Source organism: Salvelinus sp. IW2-2015, unplaced genomic scaffold, assembly GCF_002910315.2.
Source record: "Salvelinus sp. IW2-2015 unplaced genomic scaffold, ASM291031v2 Un_scaffold2762, whole genome shotgun sequence".
NCBI classification, from domain to species: Eukaryota; Metazoa; Chordata; class Actinopteri; order Salmoniformes; family Salmonidae; genus Salvelinus; species Salvelinus sp. IW2-2015.
In genome coordinates this window covers 7,085-14,168 of record NW_019944065.1, presented here as the reverse complement: position 1 = coordinate 14,168, position 7,084 = coordinate 7,085, and positions in this window count along the sequence as shown.

Sequence of the window (7,084 nt, the reverse complement as noted above, 5' to 3'; positions counted from 1 at the left end):
TGTTTATATTAGGTTTAAAAAAACATTTTCCTGATGTTGCAAGAACATTCCCAGAACAAATGTTTTGTTCTTTAAAAGTTCCTAAAYCATTTTTTTAGGATGTGGGAACATGTTAGCAGGGTGCAAATAACATACCTTTGATGTTGCAAGAATGTTGKTAGAACATKATMTCTGAGTTCTTTAAAGGTTCCCACAACATTCAATTAAGTTGTGGGAACAATGTGGGTACAAGAGATAGGTTCCCAAAACAAAATACGCTCAGTTGTGATGACATTCATACAACGTTTAAATTTGGTTGCTCAGGCCATTACCTTAATATCGTAAGAAGGAAATATGTCCGTTTTTAAGAAGTTCATAGCATATTTGTTTTAGGTTTAGCATAATATTCCATGGATGTTCACACAATATACATTTTACTTGTTCGTTGAGGTCCTCTGAATTTTTCAAGAACATTTAGGACACTTTATATTTAAGATGTACCTAATATTGCCACACCATTCCCAGCACGCAAATCTGTAGCTCCTTAATAACCTTTTACTGCAGTGGGATAAATCAGGGTCACACAGAGTGTTTCTGGGTAGTCTTAAACAAATCTACATTGAAACAAAAGTATACACCTCACACACATGGTTACGGGCTTAAAAAAATAAGACGCATGTACCATGTGTGGCAGACCAGGGGATTTGATCTAGACGTTTACACAGATCCGACACGGACACAAGTGTGATACCTCAGTTTCAAGGGTGTTTATTTAAAACAGTAAAGAAAAAGAAAGAAAACAGGTCTCCTCCAGGAGACCTCTTCCGGGTTACCACCTTCTCCAGGAGGCTAGTCTCCTCCAGGAGAACTCTTCCGGGTTACCACCTTCTCCAGGAGGCTGGTCTCCTCCCATAGAGGAGGTCATTAGGGGAAAACCCAGGGGAGGCCTGGGACACATCACAGATCCAGAACATTAGGTGGGTTAATAGCTGGTCCCACTTCTTCCAGTCCCGCTCGTTGACCATCCGCAGCCTTTGTTTGAGCGTCTTATTGAACCCTTGTCACGAACCGGCTCAAAGTTAGTAACAAAAAGGGAGACAACTTGGAGATAAGGAATAACAAAATATATTTATTAACTGAAGTAAACTAAATACAACTAACACTGGTGTGTGTGTAGTCAGTAGTCAGTAGTCAGTAGTGTAAGTGAGTGGTTGAGTGTATAAATGTGATAATGAGGGGTGTTGAAAGGTGCCAAAACAAACAAACAAAATGCCACAAKCAAAATCTATCAGTGTGTCTGCATGGAGAGAGTCTCCTCAATGAATGGGGAAGAGGTGTATTTATCCCGGGACACACCTGAGCCCAGGTGTGTTTCATTTTGCTGATGACCCTCCCGGCTCCGCCCACCGACATCCTAATAAGGAAAACAAGAGCAAAGAGAAAGAATTTGGCAGACAGAGTGGGAGGGTCGTCACACCGTTTAACGAGGACATGCGGATGAAAGATGGACGTCCGGATCTGCTTTATCTGTAGGAGAGCACACAAATTAAATCTTATGCTTCACCGAGTCGTGGCTGAACGACAACATGGATAACATACAGCTGGCTGAGTCTCCGGTCCATCGGCAAGATAGAACAGCTGCCTCCGGTAAGACAAGGGGTGGCGGTCTGTGCCTGTTTGTAAAATAACAGTTTGTGCACGAAATCTAATATTAAGGAAGTCTCAAGATTTTACTCGCCTGAGGTAGAGTATCTSATGATAAGCTGTAGACCACACTATTTACCAAGAGACTTTTCATCTACATATTTCGTAGCTGTCTATCAACCACCACAAACTGATGTTGGCACTAAGACCACACTCAATGAGCAGTATACGGCCATAAGGAAACAAGAAAATGCTCATCCAGAGGCGGCGCTCCTAGTGGCSGGGGACTTTATTACAGGGAAACTTAAATCCGTTTACCTAATTTCTACCAGCATGTTAAATGTGCAACCAGAGGGGAAAACAAACTCTAGACCACCTTCACTCCACACACAGAGACGCATCGCTGACATTTCCAGCCTGTCCCTGARCGAGTCTGTTGTACCAACATGTTTTGAGTAGACCACCATAGTTCCTGTGCCCAAGAACACCAAGGTAACCTGCCTGAGTGACTACCGACCCGTAGCACCCACAATGTCATGTGTCTCTATATCACCTAACATACAGTCCATAAAACACAACTTGCCATTATATCTGGAGAGAAACATAAATCGGGATGTTTTCTAATCTGGTTTCCTAATTTGCCATTTGCCATAATTTGAATGAAACATTCTGGGAACCATTAAAGAACAGACGACATGTTCTGGGAATGTTCTTGTAACATCAGGTGAATGATTTTTGAACCCTAAAATAAACATTGTGGAATCATATGCACAACTGGACAGTTGTTATGGGAACACATCTTTTATGATGTTCTCACAATGTTCCCACCAGACTGTTCCCACAACCTGAGGAAATATTCTGGGAACTTTTAAAGAATAGATATGCTTCGTTGTAAGCGATAGTGTGTTTGATTTGACTTTCCAGTCGAGTGGCTGGCAGTTGGTGTTAGGGCCTACGGTGTGAACTAGAGTGTGTGTGTGTTTGAATTAATTTGAGTATGCATTGGTGTGTGTGTGTGTGTGTGTGTTTCAATTAATTTTAGTATGCATTGGTGTGTGTGTGTGTGTGTGTGTGTGTTTGAATTAATTTTAGTATGCATTGGTGTGTGTGTGTGTGTGTTTGAATTAATTTTAGTATGCATTGGTGTGTGTTTGTGTTCTTGCTCTGTTAAATGCTGACTGCCTCTCCTCTCCATAGACAGAAGTGCCTGAAGCCTGTAGCTGGTTGGAACTGTTAAGACACATCAGGAGTCCAAGGACGGCCAACCCTGTCCTCTGAGCTTTCTGACCCACGGTTGTGCCCCCATCCCACCCATAATCCCTCCATGCCACGTCTACCCTTCTATGGAGCTGTGATTCTATGCCATCTGTGTGGGTGAGAGGGGACTGTCCTCTCACTGTCCCTCCACTCTCTCCCTTGCTCCCTGCTCCCCCTGCACGTTGTAAGCCAACCAGATCAATAACATCTTTCGCCATCTGTCTCGCCTGACAGTTCAGCTGAGGAGAAAGGTAAAGAGTGAGAGAGAGCAAGAGAGAGAGAGAGAGAGGAGAGAAATGAACTCAGAAGTTGGTCCAGCCTGCAAAAAGCAAGCCGTCAGTGCCACAATCCCATACCCTGGGGTACAGGCACTGCAGGAATCTCATCAGTCCCAGTAAAAGGCTCTTAAGATGGGTCATAGATCCTAGGAGACTCCCAGGCCAACCTCCAAAAACAGGCCTCGGATAGAAAACACTTTTAGATTGGATTGTTTTATTTTATCTTCTTTAGTTTGATTTCTCTCTGGAAACATTCACACACACTGAGACCTCCCTTTAGTTTTTATATCGGTCGCTCTTAATCGACTACTCCTGACTGGTTCAAAATGGCAGTCAACGTGACTCCCATTCGGGACACAAAATGGCTGACCCTGGAGGTGTGTCGTGAGTTCCAGAGAGGGACGTGCTCGCGACCGGACAGCGAGTGTAAGTTTGCCCACCCTGCCAAGAGCTGCCAGGTGGAGAATGGACGAATCATCGCCTGCTTTGACTCCCTCAAGGTGAGTCGTCAGCTAATTAAGGTCATCTGAAGGTCATCTGGGTTCAGGGGGATCTCTCTACCTCTCTCTGTGGTTGTCCATCACACGAGGTTGGTCAGGAGGACAGGCTCGTGATAATGGCTGGAGCGGAATAGGTGGAATGGTATCAAATACATCAAACATATGGTTTTCATGTAGTTGATGCCATTCCATTCATCATTATTATGAGCCGCCTTCCCCTCAGCAAACTCCACTGTTGTTCCTCAAATGATCATGGAACCAGTTACCTGAATGTTGTAATCACCGTCATCTTCCTCTTGAGGACACAAGGAGGAAGAGGAAGGTACATATGATAGGGAGTTCAGGACGAAGAAAAACTATTCATAGTGGTGTGTGTGTGCGTGTGCGTGTGCGTGTGTGTGTGCGCGTGTGTGCGTGTGTGTGTGTTGCATTTCCGTCCCTGGGTCAGAGGTCAGAATCAGAGTTTCCCTCAGTGTGTCACAGTAACAGAGAAAAGCCAGCACACCACAGTTGAGAGAGAGAGGTCACAGACTCAGAGTGTCCCTCAGTAACAGAGAAGAACCAGCATGTGTGTGTATGTACGCATGAGAGTGTGTGACTATGTTCTCCAACAGTATGAATGGGGGATATGTTCAGTGGTAAGTGGTAAGATACAATGTGTTATTGTGGGGTGACACACTCATAGTGGGTAGTCCTCATTCAGCCCACAGGGCTCTGCAATTCACCGTCTTTCTGGTCTGGCACAGATACACTGTACATACAAACACTCCCACAACACAGAGAGAGCGAGAGAGCGAGAGAGAGCGAGAGAGCGAGAGAGAGCGATAGAGAGAGAGAGAAAGAGAGAGAAAGAGAGAGAGAGAGAGAGAGAGAGAGAGAGAGAGAGAGAGAGAGAGAGAGAGAGAGAGAGAGAGAGAGAGAGAGAGAGAGAGAGAGTGAAAGAGAGAGAAAGAGAGAGAGAGAGAGAGAGAGAGAGAGAGAGAGAGAGAGAGAGAGAGAGAGAGAGAGAGAGAGAGAGAGAGAGAGAGAGAGAGAGAGAGAGAGAGAGAGAGAGAGAGAGAGAGAGAGAGAGAGAATAACCGGCCTCACCCTACTAGAATCTGAAGTCAAATGTCTGCTGTTTGCTGATGATCTGGTGCTTCTGTCACTAACGAAGGAGGGCTGACAGCAGCACCTAGATCTTCTGCACAGATTCTGTCAGACCTGGGCCCTGACAGTAAATCTCAGTAAGACCAAAAATAATGGTGTTCCAAAAAAGGTCCAGTCGCCAGGACCACAAATACAAATTCTATCTCGACACCGTTACCTTAGAGCACACAAAAAACTACACATACCTCGGCCTAAACATCAGCACCACAGGTAACTTCCACAAAGCTGTGAATGAGTTGAGAGACAAGGCACGAAGGGCCTTCTATGACATCAAAAGGAAGATAAAATTTCACATACCAATTAGGATCTGGCTAAAAATACTTTAATCAGTTATAGAACCCATTGCCCTTTATAGTTGTGAGGTCTGGGGTCCATATTGAGGTCTGGGGTCTACTCACCAACCAAGAATTCACAAAATGGGACAAACACTAAATGCAGAATTCTGCAAAAATATCCTCTGTGCACAATGTAAAACACCAAATAATGCATTCAGAGCAGAATTAGGCCGATACCCGCTAATGATCAAAATCCAGAAAAGAGACGTTAAATTCTACAACCACCTAAAAGGAAGAGATTCCCAAACCTTCCGTAACAAAGCCAGCACCTACAGAGAGATGAACCTGGAGAAGAGCCCCCTAAGCAAGCTGGTCCTGGGGCTCTGTTCACAAACACAAACACACCCCACAGAGCCACAGGACAGCAGCACAATTAGACCCAAGCAAATCATGAGAAAACAAAAAGATAATTACTTGACACATTGGAAAGAATTAACAAAAAAACAGAGCAAACTAGAATGCTAATTGACTGTTCAGATGTGTTGGAGGAGACTCAGTATAGGAGAAAGGGTTAAATATCAGTACTTGTGTGAATATATCTTCATCTTTGGGATGAATAAACTTGGTGTAAACTTTTATAGTGTCCGTCGAGTTCTTATTCTGATATGTAGAACCTAACAATGTAAAGACTCAGTAAGTTATGCTATTGAGAGAGGCCACCGTAGGGTGAAATACCACAGTGTGCAATCACAGCAGCAAGATTTGTGACCTGTTGCCACATAAGAAAACGGCAACAAGTGAAGAACAAACACCATTGTAAATACAACCTATATTTACAGTGCATTCGGCAAGTACTTTATTTGACTACATTCCTGTAGAAAATAATGTTCTTTTTACTCCATACATTTTCCCTGACACCCAAAAGTACTCGTTACATTAAGAATGCTAAGCAGGACAGGAAAATTGTCCAATTCACACACTTCTCAAGAGAACATCCCTGGTCATCCCTACTGCCTCTGATCTATCAGACTCACACATGCTTTGTTTGTAAATGATGTCTGAGGGTTGGAGCCATTGGCTGAAAAATAATAAAATGCTGCAGTCTGGTTTGCTTAAGGAATTTGAAATGATTTATACTTTTACATTTACTTTTCATACTTAAGTATATTTAAAACCAAATACTTTTAGACTTTTACTCAAGTAGTATTTTACTGGGTGACTTTCACTTTTACTTGAGGATATTTCTATTAAGGTATCTTTACTTTTACTAAATTTTTCCACCACTGGGTATAATAACAAAGCAAAGCAAAAATATATTTTTTCAAATTTATAAAAAATATAAATTAATCGCACCTATGGCAGCGATTACAAGCTTGGCACACCCATTCTCCCATTCTTCTCTTCAGATCTTCTCAATCTCTGTCAGGTTGGATGGCGAGCGTCGCTGCACAGCTATTTTCAGGTCTCTCCTGAGATGTTTGATCTGGTTCAAGTCCGGGCTCTGGCTGGGCCACTCAAGGACATTCAGAGACTTGTTCCGAAGCCACTCCTGCGTTGTCTTGGCTGTGTGCTTAGGGTCGTTGTCCTGTTGAAAGGTGAACCTTCGCCCCAGTCTGTGGTCCTGAGCGCTCTGGAGCAGGTTTTCATCAAGGATCTCTCTGTACTTTGCTCCATTCATCTTTCCCTCGATCCTGACTAGTCTCCCAGTCCCTGCTGCTGAAAAACATCCCCACAGCATGATGCTGCCACCACCATGCGTCACCGTAAGGGATGGTGCCACGTTTCCTCCAGACGTGACGCTTGGCATTCAGGCCAAAGAGTTCAATCTTGGTTTCATCAGAGCAGAGAATCTGATTTCTCATGGTCTGAGTGTCCTTTAGGTGCTTTTTGGAAAACTCAAAGCGGGCTGTCATGTGCCTTTTACTGAGGAGTGGTTTCCATCTGGCCCCTCTGCCATAAAGGTCTGATTAGTGGAGTACTGCAGAGATGGTTGTCCTTCTGG